Raw genomic sequence first — 25,023 nt, forward strand, 5'->3', positions numbered from 1 at the left:
TATTTTTTGTACATATGGAGTCCAATAAAAATGGCCTTGATATTTCTTCTCTTGGATTCATACAGCATCCCTAGTGGTATGGACAAAAGTATTGGGACACCTACACAATACACCTACAGGAACTTTTATGGCATCACATTCTAAATCCATAGTTATTAATATGGAGTTGGTCCACCCTTTGCAGTAAAACAGCTTTCACTCAACTGGGAAGTTTTTCTACAAAATTTTGGAGGAAGTCTGTGGGAGTTTTTTCCCATTCATCCAGGAGAACATTTGTGAGTTCAGACACTGATGTTGGGGCAGGGGGTCTGGCTCGTAATCTTCATTCTAGTTAACCCCTTCAGGACTGAGCCTGTTTTGGCCTTCAGGACGAAGCTGATTTTTAAAATCTGACATGTGTCACTTTATGTGGTAATAACTCCGGAATGCTTTTTCCTATCCAAGTAATTCTGAGATTGTTTTCTCGTGACATATTGTACTTTATGTTAGGGAAAAATGTGGTCGATAAATTCAATATTTATTTGTAAAAAACACCAAGATTTGAAGAAAATTTGCAAAAATTAGAATTTTTCTAAATTTTAAATGTAGCTACTTGTAAAACAGATAGTAATACCACACAAAATAGTCACTAGTTATCATTTCCCATATGTCTACTTTAGTTTGGCATCGTTTTTTGAACATCCTTTTATTTTTCTGGGACGTTACAAAACGTAGAACTTTAGCAGCGATTTCTCATATTTTCAAGAAAATTTCAAAAGACGATTTTTACAGGGGCCAGTTCAGTTCTGAAGTGGCTTTGAGGGCCTTATATATTATAAAAGTCCCCATAAATCACCTCATTTTGAAAACGGCACCCCTCAAAGTATTCAAAACAGCATTCAGAAAGTGTTTTAACCCTTTAGGCATTTCACAGGAATTAAAGCAAGGTAGAGGTGAAAATTACAAATTTCATTTTTTTTTTACAAAATTCATTTGTAATACATTTTTTTCTATACCACAGAAGGCTTTACCCGAGAAATGTAACTTATTATTTATTGCCCAGATTCTGCAGTTTTTAGAAATATCCCACATGTGGTCCTAGTGCGCTAATTTACTGAAATACCGGCCTCAGAAGCAAAGGAGAACCTAGTGGATTTTGGGGCCTCCTTTTTTTTAGCATATAATTTAGGTACCATGTCAGGTTTGAAGAGGTCTTGTGGGGCCAAAACAATAAAGACCCCCCAAAAGTGACCTCATTTTGGAAACTACACCCCTCAGGGAATTTATCTAGGGGTATAGTTAGCATTTTGAACCCACAGTTTTTTTGCTAAATTTATTTGAATTAGTATGTGAAGATGAAAATCTACTTTTTTTTCTGAAAAAACTTAGAAATTTGTAATTTTTTCAAGGAATAAAAGAGAAAAAACACCCCAACATTTGTAAAGCAATTTCTCCTGATTATAGCAATACCCCATATGTGGTAATAAACTGCTGTTTGGACCCACAGCAGGCCTCAGAAGGGAAGGAGCACCATTTGGATTTTGGATTTCTGATATTGCTGGAATAGTTTTCAGTGCCGTGTCACGTTTGCAATGCACTGGAGGGATGAAAACCATGGAAACCCCCCAATAGTGACCCCATTTTGGAAACTACACCCCTCAAGGAATTTTTCTAGGGGTAAAGTTAGCATTTTGACCCCACAGTTGTTTTGCTGAAGTCATTGGAATTAGTCTGTAAAGGTAAAAATCAACTTTTTTTCTGTAAGAACTTAGACATTTTTAATTTTTACAAGGAATAAAGGAGAAAAAGCACCCCAACATTTGTAAAACAATTTCTCCTGATTACGTAAATACCCCATATGTGGTAATAAACTGCTGTTTGGACCCACACTGGGGCTTAGAAGGGAAGGGGCACCATTTGGCTTTTGGAGCTCAAATTTAGCTGGAATAGTTTTTGGGTGTCATGTCGAATTTGCAAAACCCTTGAGGTACTAAAACAGTGGAAACCTCCCAAAAGTAACCCCATTTGGGAAACTACACCACTTAAGGAATCTATCTAGGGGTACAGTGAGCATTTAGGCCCCACACGTCTTTTGCAGAATTTATTAGAATTAGGCCGTGAAAATTAATATCAACATTATTTCCACTAAAATGTTGATTTTTTTTCAATTTCACAAAGGATAAAGGAGAAAATGCACCCAACATTTGTAAAGCAATTTCTCCCGAGTACGGCTATACCTCACATGTGGTCATAAATGCTTTTTCATTAGAAAATAATTAACCCTTTCCGGACTGATCCATGTTTTGTTTTTTCTTTTTCGTTTTTCCTCCCCGCTTCCGAGAGCCACAACTTTTTTATTTTTCAGTCAATAGAGCGGTGTGAGGGCTTATTTTTTGCGGGATGAGCTGTAGTTTTTATTGGTACATTTTTATTTGGTACATAAGACTTTTTCAGCACTTTTTATTACATTTTTTGATAGAGCCAGGATGACCAAAAAACTGCGATTTTGCCATTTAAAATTCTTTATTTTTCACGGCGTTCACCATGCGAGTTCAATGATGTTATATTGTAATAGCTTGGACTTTTACGGACGCAGCGATACCAATTTTGTGTATTTTATTTTATTTTTTACATTACTTTAGAGAAAAAATATGAAAAGGGTTTCTTTTTGGACTTTAAATATTTATAAAAAAATTTCCACTAATAATAACTATTTACTTTTGTTTTTACATATTTTATTAGTCCCCATAGGAGACTTGAACCAGCAATCGTTAGATCACTGGTAGAATACACTGCAATACTAATGTATTGCAGTATATTGTCATTTTTACAGGCTCCTGTAACAGCGCGGTCGCTGTTTCTGTCCGTTAGTCCCGGGTGTCAGCTGTAACACACAGCTGACACCCACAGCGTATAGCGTGGGCTCAGCGCGTGAGACGCTCCATATATCACCCCCCACACCACGACATGTTATTAAGTCATGGTGCGCGGAGGGTTTAATGCGCAGTCGATGGTGGAAAGTGAAAATTAAAATTTTCCACTGATGTGCCATTTTAGTGCACTATATGTTGTACCCAGTTTGTGCCACAAATACCACAAATAAAATATTAACAGGGTTCTCCCGGGTATGGCGATGCCATATCTGTGGACGTAAACGGCTGTTTGGGCAGACTGTAGGGCTCAGAAGGGAGGGACGCCATTTGGCTTTTGGAGCGCAGATTTTGCTTGGTAGAAGCTCTGCCGTTTTGCTGGTATTTCAGTTTATAATGTGGGGGCAAATGTAGGCCGGGCAGAGTACATCAGGGGCATAATAAGAGGGTATAATAATGGGGTAAATAAATAATAATCCGCAGATATGTGGCCGGTGTCGCACTGATATTATAAATGGCGCCCGATCTTATCCGCTTTTGGAACGCTCTGCACATTTTGCATCGCCATAATCTGGGAGCCGGAACTTTATTTATTTTTTCTCCACCGGAGCCGTGTGAGGGCTTATTTGTTGCGGGACAATCTGTAATTTTCATTGGTACCATTTTGGGGTACATGCGATTTTGTTGATCACCTTTTATTCCATTTTTCGGCAAGCCAGGTGACCAAAAACCATCAATTCTGACAATGATTTTTATTTATTTTTTAAAACTTTCACCCTGGGCTATAAATGACCATTATTCTTTATTCTGCGGGTCGGTACGATTACGGCGATACCATATGTATATAGGTTTTTTATGTTTTGCAGCGTTTGCACAATAAAATCACTTTAGTAAATTATTTATTTTCTGTGTCACCATATTCTGAGAGCCGTTAGTTTTTCATTTTTCAGTCAAAAAAGCTGTGTAAGGGCTTGTTTTTTGCGGGACGGGTTGTAGTTTGTATCGGTACTATTTTAGGGTACATGCGACTTTTTGATCACTTTTTATTGTACATTTTGTGAGGGGTGGTGACCAAAAAATAGTGATTCTGGCATTGATTTTCATTTATTTTTTTGCGGTGTTCATCGTGCGGGAAAAATAATATTATAGTTTTATAGTCGGGGTCGTTACGAACGCGGTGATACCAAATATGTGTACTTTTTCTTTACATGTTTATTTTTTTTTCCTATAATAAAACACTTTTTATAGGAAAAAAAGCAGTTCATGTTTATGTCACTTATAACTTTTATTTTTACCCTTTTTTTTTAATTTTTTATTCTTTTTGTACTTTTTTCACTTGTACCACTAGGGGGCACTTAGACTTGCAGCTTTGATCGCTGCTGGAATACATTACACTACACAAATCGAACGCCGCAATTAAGGGGTTAACTGACTAAATCAGCGGCGATAAGCCGCTGATCGGCAACGGGGAATGCAGGGCAGACACCCTGCACAGTTAACCGCCGCTACGGTGTAGCGCCGCGCGGCGGTTAACTGTCAAAGCACTGACGTAACTGCACGTCAAGGTGCGCGAACTTACTGCACACATTGAAGTGATGAGAATTTTGGGTTTTTGCTGCGTCCTGAAAGGGTTAAGCTATAAAAAGATCCGCTGAAATGCTGCAGTTAGTCGCTGACACATTTCCTCACGTTTTTTTGGGCAGGTTATAGCTGGGTGGAGTAATTCTCCATAAATTAAAATTTAACTTGTGTTATCGCGTGGTTTACATAATCTCAGAACTAAAAAGCGGAGGATTCAGCGTGTGAGGACAGAGGGTCGGAGACTCCACCGATCGCCTGTATCTGCTGAACTCTCCGCGCTGCACAAAGTAAGACACAACGTTCTTATAACTTCTTATCAAACCTGAATGTTTTCTTTACTCATTTTATATTTACTTCTGTTTTATGATTTGTATTTTCTCCCATATTATAGATAAAGATCAATATTTTTTTTCAGTCTTTTTTAATTTGGGAGGTAAACATGGGAAAATTCCCCCCTACTGTAAATTATAAGTATATTACAAGTCACCAAGATCTGTGACCGTATAAAAGCACACGGCTGCAGGCTGAATACATTTCTACAGGTCACGTTGGGTGGTGGCTTTTAATCTTCTTTATAATATAAAGTAGTTGGTATATTAGTCCTTATAATACACACCGCAGCTGCTGCAGGTCATTTATGATGTTTTGCAGCAGCTGAAGTGTATTTTATGAGGCTCTGTTGCAGATTGTAAGGGGGTGATGCTGCCCCCATGTTTGTTGGTACCTGCGCTCTGTGTTCCCTCCTGTGTGAGGTGATGTTTACACCTGAGTGCAATCTGTTGCATGCCTGCCATGTCATGTGCAGCCACTAGAGGTCACTACAGTATGAGTGATATAGAGATAGAGCTGCCTGGCAGGAAACAGGAAGGAGTGTGTGTTTGCAGCTGAGGCAGTCGGGATCCGTCAAGGTAGAGATGTAGCAGCCACCGTGACCCACGGAGCTGCAGAGCATTCCTCCAAAGTGACTGGTGCACCCTAGGCGTAGCAGGGCAGGCTGTGGGTAGAGGGTAGCCCCTCAGGGACCCGCGGTGGGAACAGGCTGTGGAGCCTGCAGTCACTTTGGCGCAGCCCGACTTGGTTAGGACTCCTGCAAAGTGGAGAGCCCAAACCCGGTTTTGTTTGCCACTTGTTTAAATAAAACCCATTTAAACTTCTGCCCTCTGTGATTATTGAAGAACCACCCCGTACAAGATGAGGTGTGTTATGAGGTTCTGCAGCATCTGAGTGTATTATGTTCTGCAGCAGCTGAGGTGTGTATTATGATGTTCTGCAGCAGCTGAGGTGTGTATTATGATCTGCAGCAGCTGAGGTGTGTATTATGATCTGCAGCAGCTGAGGTGTATATTATGATGTTCTGCAGCAGCTGAGGTTTGTATTATGAGCTGCAGCAGCTGAGGTGTGTATTATGATCTGCAGCAGCTGAGGTGTGTATTATGATCTGCAGCAGCTGAGGTGTATATTATGATGTTCTGCAGCAGCTGAGGTTTGTATTATGATCTGCAGCAGCTGAGGTGTGTATTAAGAGGTTCTGCAGCAGCTGAGGTGTGTATTATGATGTTCTGCAGCAGCTGAGGTTTGTATTATGAGCTGCAGCAGCTGAGGTGTGTATTATGATGTTCTGCAGCAGCTGAGGTTTGTATTATGAGCTGCAGCAGCTGAGGTTTGTATTATGAGCTGCAGCAGCTGAGGTGTGTATTATGATCTGCAGCAGCTGAGGTGTGTATTATGATGTTCTGCAGCAGCTGAGGTTTGTATTATGAGCTGCAGCAGCTGAGGTGTGTATTATGATGTTCTGCAGCAGCTGAGGTGTGTATTAAGAGGTTCTGCAGCAGCTGAGGTGTGTATTATGATCTGCAGCAGCTGAGGTTTGTATTATGAGCTGCAGCAGCTGAGGTTTGTATTATGAGCTGCAGCAGCTGAGGTGTGTATTATGATCTGCAGCAGCTGAGGTGTGTATTATGATGTTCTGCAGCAGCTGAGGTGTGTATTATGATGTTCTGCAGCAGCTGAGGTGTGTATTATGATGTTCTGCAGCAGCTGAGGTTTGTATTATGAGCTGCAGCAGCTGAGGTGTGTATTATGATGTTCTGCAGCAGCTGAGGTTTGTATTATGAGCTGCAGCAGCTGAGGTGTGTATTATGAGCTGCAGCAGCTGAGGTGTGTATTATGATCTGCAGCAGCTGAGGTGTGTATTATGATCTGCAGCAGCTGAGGTGTGTATTATGATGTTCTGCAGCAGCTGAGGTTTGTATTATGATCTGCAGCAGCTGAGGTGTGTATTAAGAGGTTCTGCAGCAGCTGGGATGAGTATGAATTTCCACGGCAGCTGAGATTTGTATTATGGTGTTATTCATCAGCGAGGTGAGTAGTATAATGTTCTGCCACAGCTGAGGTGTGTATTATGATGTTCTGCAGCAGCTAAGGGGGGGGGGTGTTATGATCTACATCAGCTGTTGTGTTATGATCTGCAGCAGCTGGGATGTGTAGTATGATGCTCTGCAGCAGCTTAATTAATGTATAAAGATGCTCTGCAGTAGCAGAGGTGTGCATGGTGTTCCTTAGCAGCTGAAATGTGTATTATGATGTTCTGCAGCAGCTGAGATGTGTATTATGATGTTCTGCAGCAGCTGAGATGTGTATTATGATGTTCTGCAGCAGCTGAGATGTGTATTATGATGTTCTGCAGCAGCTGAGATGTGTATTATGATGTTCTGCAGCAGCTGAGATGTGTATTATGATGTTCTGCAGCAGCTGAGGTGTGTATGAAGTTCCACAGTAGCTGAGGTGTATAATTGAATGTCCTGCAGCATCAGGGTCATTGTGCCATATAATATACTGCAGCTGTTTAACCCCTTAGTGACCAGCCCATTTTAGGCCCTAATGACCAAGCTATTTTATTCGTTTTTCTATAGTCGCATTCAAAGAGCTATAACTTTTTTATTTTTTCGTCTACATAGCTTTATGAGGACTTGTTTTTTGCGGGATTAGTTGTACTTTTTTAATGGCACCATTTTTGGGTACATATAATTTTTTTTTATTAACTTTTTTTGGGGCGATTTATTAAAAAAACCTGAAATTCCGCCATTGTTCTATGCGTTTTTAAATTGACGCCGTTCACTGTGCGACGTAAATAACATGTTACCTTTATTCTATGGGTCGGTACGATTACGGCGATACCACATAAGTAGAGGTTTTTTTATGTTTTACGACTTTTGCACAATAAAAACACTTTTGAACTAAAATTATTTGCTTTTGCATCGTCGCTTTCCAAGAGCCGTACTAACTTTTTTTATTTTTCCATCAATGTAGTGATTTTTTGGGCTTGTTTTCTGCGGGACGAGACGTAGTCTTGATTGGTACTGTTTTGGGGTACATGGGACTTATTGATTCATTTTTATTATGACTTTTTTGGGGGGCAATGGAAAAAAATTGCAATTTCGCCATAGTTTTTTGCATTTTTTTTTACGGTGTTCACCTTGCGGTTTAAATTACATATTAACTTTATTAATGGAGTCATTACGGTCGCGGCGATACTACATATGTGTACTTTTATTTTTTACACTTTTACTAAATAAAACCACTTTTTATGGAAAAAAGTTTTTTTTTTTTTTTTTTTTACTGTAACTTATTATTAATAATCTTTATTTCACATTTATTACTTATTTTATTAGTCCCACTAGGGGACTTTACTGTGCGATGTTCCGATCGCTGCTATAATGCTCTGGTATACTTCGTATACCAGAGCATTATTGCCTGTCAGTGTAAATCTGACAGGCAATCTGTTAGGACGTGCCTCCGGCGCGTCCTAACAGGCATGTGTCCAGGGCAGACCTGGGGGCTTTTGTCAAGCCCCCGGCTGCCATGACGCCCCATCGGAGACCCGCGATTGCATTCTCGGGCCACCGATGGGTGACAGAGGGAGCGCACTCCCTCTGTAAACAAAGTTAAATGCCGCAGTCGCTATTGACAGCGGCATTTGACGGGTTAAACGGCTGCGATCGAAGTAAACTTGGAAACCCGGGCGTTGGAGCAGGAGTTCAGCTGTCATCAGATAGCAGAGCCCCGGCTCCTGCCTGCACGGGAGACCCGTGCAGGACTTAGACTAGGCTGACGTGAAAAGGCGTCAGCCTAGCCTAAGGCCCCTTAGTGACTCACGTGAAAAGGCGTATTGGTGGTCACTAAGGGGTTAAGAGAGGGAGAGAATACTGCACATCAGCAATCCATTTCCATTGCAGTGAACTATTTGGCCATCATAAAACATAAAATGCAGCGATAAACAATATCTCTACTCAATAGAACCTATCCATAGGGTATGTACATACATCATTTTACATAGACATATTCATTTTCCCCACGTAACACGACTGTGCTCCTTATAAATATTGTACCAAAAAAGAGTGCATGGAGTCTAAGTCAAAATATAAAACATGTACTTTATTTGACAAAATCTAAAGTTAACACATGAACTATTTAAAAATGAAACACCACAGATGACAGACAAAAAGACCGCCAAAACATGAGACAATTACTCATAAGAATTCACATAACCATTATGTATCAACATATTCATTGGTGTGAAGTATCATAAAGAAAATGCATAGTGCAACGTAATTGCTTAAAGGGATCCTGTCATCAACATCTTATCTGTTAAACTCACCTTATCCCTCAATGGCCGCAGCTGTCCAGAGTTCATTCCTGTTCTCTTCTTTCCTGAAGTCCTCCTCTGTCTGTAAATATCGTCGTTTAAACTTTTCCCGCCTTTTATGGTAATTAGTTTTCCCTCTGGGATGCAGCTTCTTAACCCCGCCCACCGTTGCCACCTGTCTGGTCCTGACTGGCTAAGGAGCTGTCAATCAAAAAGAAGGAGGTGGAGTCCACTCTGAGACGCTGGAGGAATGAAAACCTGACTCTTTTCAGATGAAGATTTGACTCTTTTCTGCTCATTTGCATACGGTGTGGGACCACTGAAAAACTGAATACTAAAGCTACAGAGCTTACTTACAACATATTTATAGCTTAGATGACAGTGATTTTTCACCCACTTTCACCAGGTATTGCTGGCTTTATAGCTAAAATGCTGGTGACAGGATCCCTTTAAACCATAGGTGTATCTGTTTCTAAAGGTATGAGAAATATTCTGTTATCAGCCTCAATATAAGGGCAAATAGAGACCCCCCTACCACTATTCCATTTTAGTAAAGTGCTAAGTGCAAGCAATGAACAACCTGAACAGAGGTGGACTACTGACCCATGATGCGGTGTCTCAAGAAATGGCGACCTGCCTCGACGCGCGTTTCGGCTTCCGCCTTCGTCTGGGGGTGGCACGTGCTAGTCTCTACTTCCTATTTATCCTGTCTACTACCCAATTGAAAACTATTGTGCTCAACTGCAGAATATTACCAGAGTATCTCTGTCATTCCTCGGCGTCATGACCGCGATTATCCATGGCATCTCATCACATGATGTGGGCGTCATGTGACACGTGGAGTGCGTGCGTGATTGCATCATCGCAACGCATCACCATCACGTGTGTGTTATAGACGCCGACTCATAGTGAGTTGCCATGGACGCCTGCGCAAGTGCACTTGACACAGATTCGTACTTTAAGAAAAGAGGCTTCTCTACATCTCCATGTTAGAAGGTAAATATCGTACTAGATAGTAATTAGCACATGCAAATGGAACATGTATGCTGCTACAGAGATATGGAGAGAAATGGGGTCATCACGAGATGTTGTCAAATATATTAGTTGTATAACATTAATATTTATATATATTTTTTGACATGATACCTAAAACTGTGGTCACATACACGATAATATCAGATTATTACAAAATTCATATCTTTCAAATACATAGATGAACTTGTTTAAATACATATACACAATACAATATACACGAGAAAATTTATGTAATCATGTATAAATACTACCAAATATAAAATATTTATTACAAAAAAGTAAAGAATATATATTTACAGCAAACAAGGATAATTACTTCCATAATACAAATTATATGTGGGAAAAATAAGGGAGTGAAAAATTATAAATAAATAATTATGTATTTATGTAGATATAGTAATGCTATTCTACAGTTGGTGCATACTGGTGAACACAATGTATATATGATAAAATCAATTTGTAGTCAGAACAAAATAATATTTATATGTGATGAATAAATACAATCTAAATATTCTGCGTTGATGTGTTAATATTAAAATTGTGCCTTAGGTCTTCGTGTCTTCGTGTGTATATATGTGTACATGTTTTACACGTAATCGTATGTATATATCTGTGTATGTTATAAGAATACATATCCTGCTAGCGATACTCATTTACATATAGGAAATAAGAGAGCATGGTAAACGGAGAACGTCTTATTGGTATCTTGCGTAGATCCATCAGGTGTTATGGTATAAATACTTTTTATTGCAGTGCAGAACAATGTCCTACATATCAAGGTAATTCACATCATCTGTAACTAAAACAATAGGAAGAGAAAAAAACATAAATTAAAATCATGGCATCATATTGGAATAATGCTTTATCCAGTTACGAAATTCCACAGCACATACTAATAGTCAGAGAAAAGAGGCCTAACCGTGGGCTTCATTTAATCCCCTGGGCTGCATAGTCCCCAACGTCCATATCCATTTGCTCTCTAGTCTTAATAATTTTTTCATTAAATCACCCCTTCTCATGTTCATTTCTATGTGATCTATTCATTTTACTTGCAGTAGTCTGGAATTGCAGTTATGATGCAGCTTAAAGTGGCGGGGAATAGTTTTCAATTTTTCCACTTTGTCCGCATCATAAATGTCTTTTGCGGCCTCGATGTCGCGTACATGCTCCCGAACCCGAAGTTCGCGTGTGGTTAGTCCTACATAAATTTTGTCACAAGGGCATGATGCATAATAAATTACACCCCGTGTGGCACAAGTGATGTGCCATACGATTTTAAATATTTTGTCCCTTTTTGAGTTATTGAATTCGACAGCACGCTCAATATTTAGACATGAGATACAGTCTCCACAGGGGGAGCAACCCCACTTTGGCCCTTTAGTTCCAAAATTCTTTTTGCCTGGTGCTAATGGAGCATAAAAACTCTGTACCAGGTAGTCCTTAAGGTTCTTTGCCCGTCGGTATGTTCCTGAGGGGAATTGTGGTAAAATCTTATTAAGTATTGGATCAGCTTTTAATATTGGCCAATATCTGTTCAACTGATATTTCATTTCATCCCAACGAGAATGGTATGAAGTAATGAACCTTACCTCGTTACTCTTAGTTATTTTCACAGCTGGTTTTAGGAGTATGTTTCTTTCAGCATTTTCTGCTCGCTTTTTGGCTTTCCTGATACATCGTCTACTGTATCCGCGATCAATGAATCTGTTTGTCAGGTCCATTGCTTGCTTTTGAAAATCTTCTTTTCTTGAGCAAGTGCGTTTCAGTCTAAGGAATTGGCCTGTTGGTATAGCTGCAATGGTCTGTCTTGGATGCGCGGAAGTGGCATGGAGAAGTGAATTTACAGATGTTTCCTTCCTAAATAGATCAGTTTGAATAAATCCATTACCGTCACATTGGATCAAAATATCTAGAAAATCTACTTGTTTATTATTGTATTTATATGTTAATTTAATATTCTGGTCATTTGAATTCAAATCACTCATAAATTGCTGTAACTGTTCCGATGTCCCCCGCCAGATCATGAAGATGTCATCAACGAAACGGGCCCAAAATACGACCCGCTCCATTGATGTGCCATGATCAGACAGGAATAGGTCTCTCTCCCACAGCCCCAGGAACAAATTTGCATATGAGGGTGCACATGCCGCTCCCATCGCAGTTCCCTGGAGCTACAGGAAAAATGACCCATTAAATGTAAATACATTGTGTGTTAGAGCAAACTCTAATAGGGTGGTAAGTAATTGAGCAAAATTCTCATCTAGATTGCTCATACCTAAAAAGTATCTTGTAGCTTGTATATCATCACTATGTCTGATGCTGGTATACAGCGATTCGACGTCACACGTCACCAACCACATATCCGCATCCAGATGTATGTTTTCTAATTTCTGTAACAAATCAGATGAATCTCTAATATATGATGGCAAGCATTCTACTAGGGGTTTGAGATGATAGTCTATAAATTTACAGATATTCTCGGTGAAATTACCTTGCCCGGAGATGATGGGTCTACCCGGTGGGTTCCTCAAGTTTTTATGTACTTTTGGTAGTAAATATAGAGTTGCAATCACAGGTGTTGATACAATGAGTGCATCATATTCATTTTTAGTTATGATTTCATCTTCCATTGCTCGTTTTAAGATATTTGTTAGTAGCTCACTGTAAGAGAGGATTGGATTAAAAGTTAATCTCTTATAACATTTAATGTCTCTTTTTTTAAAACGAGCATTTTTGGCCACGTTCTGACCATTTTTATATTCATGTAAATGAGGCTTTCTAAAGTACAACTGGGCGTGTATTGTGTGTGTTACATCTGGGTGTGTTTACTACTTTTACTAGCTGGGCGTTGTGTATAGAAGTATCATCCACTTCTCTTCACAACGCCCAGCTTCTGGCAGTGCAGACGCACAGCGTGTTCTCGAGAGATCACGCTGTGTCGTCACTCACTTCCTGCCCCAGTAAAAGAAGTAAAAACGCCCAAATGTTACACACATAATACACGCCCAGTTGTACTTTTACTTTAAACACGCCCAGTTGTACTTTAGCAAGCCTCATTTACATAAATATAAAAATGCTCATAACTTGGCCACAAATGCTCGTTTAAAAAAAAACAAAAAAAACGTGACTCTTATCTACATTACAGCGCCGATCTGCTGCAATAGGAGATAGGGGTTGCAAAATCTGGTGACAGAGCCTCTTTAAAATGCCACCTTTTGAACATTAATGTTCTGGCAAATAAGTTGAGGTCTTTTATAGCAGTAAAAGCATCAAATGGTGCAGTTGGCGATAATCTGATATTATCGTGTATGTGACCACAGTTTTAGGTATCATGTCAAAAAATATATAAATATTAACATTAATGTTATACAACTAATATATTTGACAACATTTTGTGATGACACCATTTCTCTCCATATCTCTGTAGCAGCATACATTTTGCATGTGCTAATTACTATCTAGTACGATATTTACCTTCTAACATGGACATGTAGAGAAGCCTCTTTTCTTAAAGTACGAATCTGTGTCAAGTGCGCATGCGCAGGCGTCCATGGCAACTCACTATGAGTCGGCGTCTATAACACACACGTGATGCGTTGCGATGATGCAATCACGCACGCACTCCACGTGTCACATGACGCCCACATCATGTGATGAGATGCCATGGATAATCGCGGTCATGACGCCGAGGATTGACAGAGATACTCTCAGGTAATATTCTGCAGTTGAGCACAATAGTTTTCAATTTGGTAGTAGACAGGATAAATAGGAAGTAGAGACTAGCACGGGCCACCCCCAGACGAAGGCGGAAGCCGAAACGCGCGTCGGGGCAGGTCGCCATTTCTTGAGACACCGCATCATGGGTCAGTAGTCCACCTCTGTTCAGGTTGTTCATTGTTTGCACTTAGCACTTTACTAAAATGGAATAGTGGTAGGGGGGTCTCTATTTGCCCTTATATTGAGGCTGATAACAGAATATTTCTCATACCTTTAGAAACAGATACACCTATGGTTCAAGCAATTACGTTGCACTATGCATTTTCTTTATGATACTTCACACCAATGAATATGTTGATACATAATGGTTATGTGAATTCTTAGGAGTAATTGTTTCATGTTTTGGCGGTCTTTTTGTCTGTCATCTGTGGTGTTTCATTTTTAAATAGTTCATGTGTTAACTTTTTAGATTTTTGTCAAATAAAGTACATGTTTTATATTTTGACTTAAAGACTCCATGCAATCTTTTTTGGTACAATATCTCTATTCAGTTGCGTAAGTAGGAAAGACTGGGCCCCATAGCAAACTCTTGACCACCCCCCCCCCCTCCAGGTGCCACACACAGCCCCCTTATAAATAGTGCCCCCTGTAGAGGGTTCTATATAGCCCCGCCTATAGACAGTGTCACCCCATTTGTAGATGGTGCCCCCACCTCCCCCTTGTAGATAGTGCCATACAGCCCCCTGTAAATATCACCTTAAAGCCCCCATTGTATATAGCGCTATACAGCTCCCACTGTATATAGTGCCACACAGCCCCCCTCCCTTGTTTATAGTGCCACACAGACCCCTGTAGATTGCGCCACACTCAGCCCCCTGTAGATAAAGCCACAGCCCTCCCCTTGTCTATAGTGCCACACAGCCCCCCTTGTCTATAGTGCCACACAGCCCCCCTTGTCTGTAGTGCCTCGCAGCCCCCCTTGTCTGTAGTGCCTCGCAGCCCGCCTTGTCTGTAGTGCCTCGCAGCCCCCCTTGTCTGTAGTGCCTCGCAGCCCCCCTTGTCTGTAGTGCCTCGCAGCCCCCCTTGTCTGTAGTGCCGCGCAGACCCCCTTGTCTGTAGTGGCGCGCAGACCCCCTTGTGTGTGTGTGTGTAGTGCCACGCAGACCACCCCCTCGTGTGTGTGTGTGTGTGTAGTGCCGCGCAGACCACCCCCTTGTGTGTGTGTGTAGTGCCGCGCAGACTACCCCCTTGTGTGTGTGTGTAGTGCCGCGCAGACCACCCCCTCGTGTGTGTGTGTGTGTAGTGCCGCGCAGACACCCCCTCGTGTGTGTGTGTGTGTGTGTGTGTGTGTGTATATAGTGCCACAAGGCAATCGGGCATTGGAGAAAGTTGTATCAGCCAGGGTGATGTCACTCAAACATGGAAAGGTGGGTTTGGAGGCAGGACTATGTGACTCTTCAGGATAGCGGCACCGCCCAATGACCCATTAATGAGTAATTAGCATATAGTGTGCGCCATTTTAAAAGTGGATTTTAAAGATTTTGCTGCATCTGAAAAAAACACAAGGGAATGTTTGGAAATATTGTAAGGTCATGTATTGCCGCATGGTGGCGGTTCAAGGGGTTAAAACTACCAGACATGAGATATACAATGAATTGAGAACAATACCATCTGCCCTGAAATTTTGTTGTTATAAATATATCCTATATAATTACAGATCCAGAACCAAGCTCATACATATATATACAGTACCACAACCAAGATCAGTACATAAATACAGCACTAGAACTAAGCACATACATATATACAGCAACAGAATCAACCTCAGTACATATATACAGCACCAGAACCAACCTCAGTACATATATACAGCATCAGAACCAAGATCAGTACTTACAGTACATACAGCATCAGAACCAAGATCAATACATATATACACCACCAGAAGAAATACAGCTCAATTTAGTGCAACCCCTGCTGTATAGGTTTGTACAGCGTAAAACTACAGTTCCCAGCGTGGCCCGAACAATGGTGAGGATATTCTGGGAGATGCTGTTTCACAAAATCATATCATAATCATACCACCCATCTCGCTGCAGATCATAAAGTGACTACAGTACTGATCAGAGGCAGAATAAACATTTACATGAAGTGATAATTAAGATTCTTTTCTTCTCCCTCCGGTCCAGACCTCTATGATGGATTTCTACCGGCCATGACCCATTTCTGCAGTTTTCCGCTCAGATGTCTTCAGCTTCTCACTTTTAAAGCATTTCTGCACCTATAAACGAAGTTAAAATTCTCAACACCTCTAAATATAATAAAGCGCCATACACTGCACCTCTAACTATAATAGCGCCATAGATAGTGCTCTACGTATAGCCCACCTCTGTAGATAGTGTCACACATATAGCTCCCCTTGTATATAGTGTCCCTCATATAGCCCACCCCTGTAGACCGTACCCTACATATAGCCCCCCTGTATCTAGTGCCCCACATGTAATCCACCCCTGTATATGTTGTCCCACATATAGGCCGCCCCTATAGAAAGTGCCCTAAAAAAAATAGATCGCCTATGGATAGTGCTCTACATATAGCCCAACCCTGTATATTGTGCCCCACATATAGTCCCCCTGTAGAGTGGCCCACATATAGACCCCCCTGTATATAGTGGCCCACATATAGATCCCCCTGTAGATAGTGGCCCACAACCCCACATATAGACCCCCCTGTAGATAGTGGCCCACATTCCCACATATAGACGACCCTCCCCCCCTGTAGATGGAGCCCCGACTATAGATAATGCCACTCACAGTTTTATTAGGAAAAAAACAAAACACTTTACATACTCACATGATCCCGTTCCTGCGCCGTCCGATGGCAATGCAGATCTGCTCTCGTCTGAGCAGGTCTGCTGGAGCTGAACGACGCGCCGTTCAAAGGCGCTGATTGGCAAGGCAGAATTTGTCCCGTCAATCAACGCCTTTCAAGCACGGAAGCGGCGCAATGACGTCATCGCACCCCTAGCATCGTTGAAAAGCGCTGATTGGCGGGGCAAGTCATTTTCCCCCGCCAATCAGCGCTAATGCATGTATTTGTACCTGCGTGCTATAGACGGGTTGGCTGTCGCTAGCACCGGGTCCCCCTCCTGTGCTAGCGACGCCTAAGGGCATGAGAGGGCCTGCGTCAGCCGGCCCATACTTGTTGGAGGCTCGGCGGCGCGGGCCCCGTAGTAGCGGTGCTACCGCTGTAGCAGCCATAACGGCCATAACGGCGCCGGGCATATGGGGGGGCATGTCGTCTGGCGGCGCGGGCCCCCTCAAGCCGCCGCCCCCATAGCAGCTGCGGTAGTTACGCCACTGTCTAATATTAGATCTGCATTCTGGAACTTCCAAAATAGGAGGTGAAATCCACTTGTGTGACAAATTATAGTTCTGTGCGACATTGGGTTTTCTTGTTTCTTGGATAATTTTTAGGCTACATGGGGAATTTGTACTAGTTGTCAAGTGGTTAATAAAATTGTCTATAATCAGCCTCCAATTTGTGGGCGTTCATTATACTGTAAGATTGACCTGAAGGTCCTGGGCCCCAAATAAAAATCTGTAATGGGGTTCCCAAACTATCGTGCATAACTCGAACAGCACAGAGAAACACAACTCCAACCTGTAGTCTTAGGCTGGGTTCACACACCTTATTTACGGACGTAATTCGGGCGTTATAACCTTGAATTACGTCCGAAAATACGGCTCCAATGCGCCGGCAAACATCTGCCCATTCATTTGAATGGGCTTTACGATGTTCTGTGCCGAAGGTAATTTTTTTTTGACGCCCGCGTCAAAGAAGTTCCTGTCACTTCTTGGGACGTAATTGGAGCCGTTTTCCATTGACTCCATAGAAAAAGAGCTCCAATTACGCCCGCAATGGACGCTGCGAAAAACGCCTGCACTTGCCTTTACGTCTGAAATTCCAGAGCTGTTTTACTGAAAACAGCTCCGTAATTTCAGGTGTATCAGACGTGTACGTATGAACATACCCTTAGGGTTTGTGCACACAAAAACTCAAAAACATCTGAAAATACGTATTTTCAGTTTGTTTTTTTTAACAACTCGCGTTTTTCGCTGCGTTTTTTAGTGCCGTGTTTGGAGCTGTTTTTCTATAGAGTCAATGAAAAACGGCTCCAAAAACATCCCAAGAAATGGCATGCACTTCTTTTTTGACAATGAGAATGGTAACACACATTTTTCTATTAGTCCCGGGTACACAAAGATATGTAGAATACAAGGATTTCCCACAACAGACATGTCAGGAGAGGGGACAGATCCCCTATAGATCCAGTGACTCACAGGTGATGTCTTCTTTGATGGGAGTCGTTTTCTTTTCCTCTCCATATGATGCAGACCGTTATGGCGACTTCTCCTGATGAGACATCTTTGCTCATCACTTCTGCAGCCATTTCCAACCTCTATAGAAACACACAAATTTAGACACCAAGGTCCAGAACCTTACATTAAAGGTGTTGTCCGGGCACAGACCGGTTTTTATACTCATGACCTATCAATGTGCCCTGACAACCACTTTTACTCAGACTAACAAATTTGGACCCCATACTAGATCATAGAATACATACAGACCCAGACCTTCTAAACTATTACAGTCCCCAGATCAGACCCCGCTTAACAAATACAGACCCCAGAACAAGCACCCTAAAAAAATACAGACCCCAGACCCGACCCTAAATAGACCCCTAAACTAATACAGACCCTAGACCAGGCCCCCTAAATACAGACCCAATAAGCTAAGACAGACCCCTAAATACAGACCCGTCCCTCTATACTAATAATGACCCCAAACCGTACTCCCTTAATACAGACCCCAGACCAGAACCCCAAAACTAATAAAGACCCCTAAAATAATACAGACCCTAGACCAGGCCCCCTAAATACAGACCCCATAAACTAATACAGACCCCAGACCTGACCCCCTACACTAATAATGACCCCAAACCTCACTCCCTTAAGTAATACAGACCCCAGACTAGACCCCTAAATACAGAACCCATGAACTGATCCAGACCCCTAAATACAGACCCCAGACCTGACCCCCTACACTAATAATGACCCCAGACCTGACTCCCTTAACCCTTTCAGGACACAGCCTGTTTTGGCCTTGTGGACGCAGGCGATTTTTTTCAAATCTGACGTGTTAGTTTATGTGGTAATCGCTTGGGAATGCTTTTACCTATCCAAGCGATTCTGAGATTGTTTTCTCATGACATATTTTACTTTACGTCTGTGAAAAAAATTTGGTCAATAAATTCAGTATTTATTTGTGAAAAACACCAATATTTAGAGAAAATTTGCAAAAAATTGAATTTTTCTAAATTTGAATGCATCTGCTTGCAAAACAGATAGTAATACCACACACAATAGTTACTAGTTTACATCACCCATATGTCTACTTTATGTTTGCATAGTTTTTTGAACATCCTTTTATTTTTCTAGGACGTTACAAGGCTTAGAACTTTAGCAGCAATTTCTCACATTTTCAAGAAATTTCCAAAACCTATTTTTTCATGGACCAGTTCAGTTCTGAAGTGGCTTTGAGGGCCTTATATATTAGAAACTCCCCATAACTCCATTTTAAAAACTTCACCCCTCTAAGTATTCAAAACAGCATTCAGAAAGTTTCTTAACCCTGTAGGCATTTCGCAGGAATTAAAGCAATGTAGAGGTGTAATTTACAAATGTAATTTTTTTTGCAGAAATTCATTTGTAATAGAAAAATTTCTGTACCACAGAAGGTTTTACCAGAGAAACGCAACTCAATACTTATTGCCCAGATTCTGCAGTTTTTAGAAATATCCCACATGTGGCCCTAGTGCGGTACTGGACTGAAACACCGGCCTCAGAAGCAAAGGAGCACCTAGTGGATTTTGAAGCCTTTTTATTACAATATATTTTAGGCACCATGTCGAGTTTGAAGAGGTCTTGTGGAACCTAAACAGTGTAAACCCCCAAAAAGTAACCCCATTTTGGAAACTACACCCCTCAAGGAATTTATCTAGTTGTATAGTGAGCATTTTAACCCCACAGGTTTTTTGCTGAATTTATTGGCGTTAGTCTGTGAAAATGAAAATCTACATTTCTTCTGAAGAAACAGACATTTTTAATTTTTGCAAGCAATAAAGGAGAAAAAGCGCCCCAACATTTGTAAATAAATTTATCCTGATTACGGCAATACCCCATATGTGGTCATAAACTTATATTTGAACACACGACAGCCCTCAGAAGGGAAGGAGCGCCATTTGGGTTTTGGAGCTCAAATTTTGCTATAATGGTTTTTGGTGCCATGTCCCATTTGCAGGGCGGAGGGACCAAAACAGCGAAAACCCCCCAAAAGTGACCCCATTCACTATCGGAATCCAAGAGAGCAAATGCCTCTTCAGTGGTATATAACTTGCGTGCCATTTTTTACGTATTTTTTTTTTTTTTACTTATTTTTTGTAACCGTTTTAATAAAAGTAACAAAGAAACAGTCCACTAATCCCTTGATCAATAAATTTATGAACAACCCTAAGGCCCTGTTCACACTGAGTTTTTTTACGAGTTCTTCGGTGTGGAAACCGCTCCGCAAAACTCGTCAAAAACCGCCCAGAAATGTCTCCCATTGATTTCAATGGGAGTTGGACGAGCTTTTTTACCATGAGCAAATAAAACGCATCGCGGTAAAAAGAAGCGACATGACCTATCTTGAGGCGGTTACCGCCTCCAAAACCCCATTTCAATCAGTCAGAAGGGTAAAAAAAACAGTGTTTTGGCGAGTTTTTGTCAAACCACTGTGCAAAAAACATTTGGAGCAGTTTTTGCAGGAGGAATTCACACGAATGTGTATTGCGTCCGTGCGGGCCGCGTGGTTGTCACGCGCCACGCACAGACCAATACAAGTCTATGGGGCAGTACAGACAGTCCGTGCTTTTTGCGCAGCGTTTGTCCACTGCGCAAAAAGCGCAACATGGTCAATATCTCTGCGTATTTTGCACATCACGCACCCATTGAAGTCAATGGGTGCGCGAAAACCACGCAGGTCGCACGGAAGCACTTCCGTGCGAATTGCCTGTTTCGCGCACCAGCTGTCAAAAGGATGAATGTAAACAGAAAAGCACCACGTGCTTTTCTGTTTACAAACATCCGAATGGCTTGTCATAATGATGGCGGCTGCGCGAAAAGCACGCAGCCGCGCATCATATCGTGATGACACGCGGAGCAGGCAAGTGGCTTTTGCGCAGGCAAAACGCTGCGTGTTTTGCGTGCGCAAAAACGCCACGCACGTCTGAATCAGCCCTAACAATGAATCAATGTATTTAGAATTTACAGACGTGTAAAATATATGAAGAGATTTATATAAGTATATGTGTGTATACGTATTTATTACATGTACGTATATATCTATATGATGATACAGATATATAACATCCCTAATTATTAATTTTTAGTATTAACAAATTTCAAATATATGTCTATATATAATATATATTACGTGTGTGTGTGTGTGTGTGTGTGTATGTGTATGTATATATATATATATATATATATATATATATATATATATAATATAGACGTGTGTGTGTATATACACACACACACACACAGTATATATAATTGTAAACAGTAAATATATATAACATAGACGTGTGTGTGTGTATGTATATATATATATATATATATATATATATACACACACACACACAGTATATAAATATATATATCTATATGATTTTATATTTTTATATATATATATATATATATATATATATATATATATATATATACATACACACATTATAAGCCCTAATTGATTACTAATTCACTAATTAATTGTCCTAGTCTGAGTACTATCTACCTAAACTATATCTAGCTGCCTACACTAAACTATCTATGTGGAGGTGTTTTTGTGTGTTTTTCACATACATTGTGTCTTTATACGAGACACACAGCAGCTGCTCAGCACAACTTCTTCTCCCCCACTGTCTCAGAACGATCTGACAGGGAGGGAGAAGAAACATTGTAACAAACAGCGCAGAAAGTTTGTTGCTGCAACAAACTTTGCTGTGAACACCATGATAAGTTTATCATGGTGATCATGTCATCAGGACCGACACCAATCCGGTCCTGATGTCTTCTCTCAGCACTTAGGCTGCTAGTAGCAGCGTGTGCTGAGAGATTCAGAGCACAGGGAGAGCGCTGTGCACTCTGTTCTGGCACCACGTGAATTAACGGGCTGCAGGAGAAAAGCCCAGCACGGCAGCCCGTTAATCTACGTGGGCTGGTCGTGAAGGGGTTAAGTAATACAGACCCCTAATCTAATACAGACCCCAGACTCCTAAATACAGACCCCTAAAATAAAGACCCCTAAACTAATACAGACCCTAGAACAGGCCCCCTAAATAGACCCCATAAACTAAATTAGGCCCCAGATGTCAAACTAATACAGACCCCTTAAACAAATCCATCCCCTTATACTTCCATAGCAGCTCACCTCATTCTTCTCTGTGGAGTCTTGCTGCTGCTCATGGACCTGCGTCATGTGACCAGCTGGTCTCTAAACAGTAGTAAGAACTTCAGAGATGAGGTCATGTGACCTTATGTCTAAAGGTCCTTTTGCAGAACATATACAATGCTGTTTCGTCTCGTTTTTGCCACAATTCGCTGCAAAAACGTGACAAAACGACATTGTACTTTGGGCAGCCATGGGCCCCCTGGGAGCCTCGGGCCCCAGGCGGCCGCCCAAAATGCTTTATAATGATCCGCCATAGGCTTGAAGGCATGTCTGATCTTAGACAATTCTAGTACGGTATTTGTGCTAGGCTTCGTTCACATCTGCGTCAGGGCTTCGTAGTCGACTACACTATCCATTCCGTCCAAAACGACGGAACCCTTGCACAACGGAGACAAACGGAAACCACTGGCATTGCGATCCGTCACCATTGAAATCAATGGTGATGGAAACGGAAGGTTTCCGTTTGTGCCAGTCAGGGCTCTGTTCCGATGGAAAGCTCAGATGGAACATCAGAACGGTGCCCAGACGCAGATGTGAACGAAGCCTTACTGGAAAGTTTATTGATTGTTTTATTTTTTACAATGTTCTTTCTTCTCTTATTCAACCCATTTCTTACTTTTCTTTTATTTAATTAACTTTTTTTATTTTTTAAAGAGAACCTGTCAGGTGGAAAGTTTACCTTAACCGTCTTCCACAGTATTTTTAGGTGTCTTTAGGATAGGACATCAATGTGTGATTATTAGGGTATGTTCACACGACAGCGTCCGTAACGGCTGAAATAACGGGGATGTTTCAGCCTGAAAACATCCCCGTAATTTCAGCCGTAACGGCAGGTGCAGGCGCTTGAACGCCGCGTCCATTACGGACGTAATTGGCGCTGCTATTCATTGGAGTCAATGAATAACGGCTCCAATTACGGCCAAAGAAGTGACAGGTCACTTCTTTGACGCGGGCGTCTATTTACGTGCCGTCATTTGACAGCGGCGCGTAAATTACGCCTCGTGTGAACAGACAAACGTCTGCCCATTGCTTTCAATGGGCAGATGTTTGTCAACGCTATTGAGGCGCTATTTTCAGACGTAATTCGGGGCAAAAACGCACGAATTACGTCCGTAAATAGGCCGTGTGAACATACCCTTAGGGGTCTGACCCCATGGGATCTCTGCTGATCATCAGAAAGAAGGGTCTGCAGCACTTATTGGAGGCTGATGGCCCCTTTTCTGCAGTATACATCGCAGTTTTGTTTGTGTGTAAAGCATTGTCTTATGTTGCGCTTGAATGAGGCTGAGCTATAACTGAGCTGCAGTACCAGTCACAGCCACATGGACGAGAGAGTTGCTGTTTCGGTACTTGCTGTTTCGACAGTTAAGGTGCCACTGGCCATTCTTTCTCCTGATAGGTGGGCATCAAGGAGGTCCTAGGCATGGGTAGACACAGCTAGTAGAGGGTCCCTGTGCAAGAATATGGGACCCTTGCTCTCAAATATCTCAGAATTGATACCCCCGTTATGTCTTTCTAACGATACCACAATCCATCAGTAACTGTGAGCCATGAAATTCATTAGCTCAGTACATTACATGCAAGCTAACAGACCGTAGCAAGATGCTTTTAAGGGGGCAGTGCACCCCTTATCTTATGGACCCTGTGCAACTGCATCAATTGCACAAAAGGTATAGCCTGCCAATGATGACACATTGATGGGCTCTCCTAAATCTTGCCTAAAAGCTGGTTAACCTATTAAATTTACCCCACCAGAAAAAAAATCTTCTTATTCTCCGGTGTAAATAATACCAAATATGCAGGTTGTCAATATTGTTTATGCCCTTTATCAAAACGTTCGTGGATTTCAGTTTTTTCCATAACGCGTATTTTAGACTTTCATGGGGATGTATAATACCCAAGTACAGACATTTTCATCCAAAGAGAAAGTAGGAGAACTCTCTTCTATCTTCCGGTCTTCTACTTGTCTGTAAGTTACCTAGACGAAGGGACAGAGAGTAGAGTAACACATGATTGCAGAATCAGACTACACAGGGTTTGATTGTAGTCTGTAACCATGGAGACACATACGTCTGCATTGGAGCTGTGTTGTGGAAGGCAATGGCTCAAAATATATTAGACTGAAATTTAGTCGAGTGTTCCAACAGACACTCACGCCAGGAACTTTATCCAGCATTCTAATCAGGAGTTTTCATACCGATATCTATCCAGAGAGGAGAAATAACACACAGACGCTGCTGGTATGCTCAAAATACTCCCCTGGGGGTTTATTGTCAAACTCAATTACAATAATATCATTCAAAATGGGTGTAGGCCGGAGGTTAACCAGTCAGAGGCAATGTGACTATAATTCGTATTCAGCCAATAGCAGACCATACGAATATTTCAAATTCATAATTATTCTTTATTAAAATGCTGACATCAGGTAACACCTGGAGGCAAGCATACAATGGGGTGGTGTTAACTGTTCTTTCCCATGAGGAAGTTTGTTGCGATAATGACACATAGTTGCATTTTATGTCTAGGGGTGTTCAGCCAACCCACTAGCAATGGATGCATGAAGATAACACATTTCTTTGAGACTCGAGCAGAACTATGTAGAGGAAAGGTCATTAAACTAATGGAGAATCAACATCTTAG

The 25,023-nt window shown here is 41.4% G+C and overlaps 1 protein-coding gene across 2 annotated transcripts in view; it reads left to right on the forward strand.

Annotated features, from left to right (window-relative positions):
• The first annotated feature begins 4,637 nt into the window (after positions 1-4,637).
• Positions 4,638-25,023, forward strand: part of LOC142759071 (cytochrome P450 2C14-like) — a 97,654-nt gene continuing 77,268 nt past the window's right edge. Inside the window, exon 1 of one of the 2 annotated variants that reach the window (XM_075860915.1) lies at positions 4,638-4,717. The gene's annotated coding sequence lies outside the window, so the exon portion shown is untranslated. Of the gene's footprint in view, positions 4,718-5,274; positions 5,339-25,023 lie in introns of those variants that run through there. The other variant, XM_075860916.1, reaches the window with a different exon arrangement.

The sequence above is a fragment of the Rhinoderma darwinii genome, chromosome 4 (assembly GCF_050947455.1).
Source record: "Rhinoderma darwinii isolate aRhiDar2 chromosome 4, aRhiDar2.hap1, whole genome shotgun sequence".
Lineage (NCBI taxonomy): Eukaryota > Metazoa > Chordata > Amphibia > Anura > Rhinodermatidae > Rhinoderma > Rhinoderma darwinii.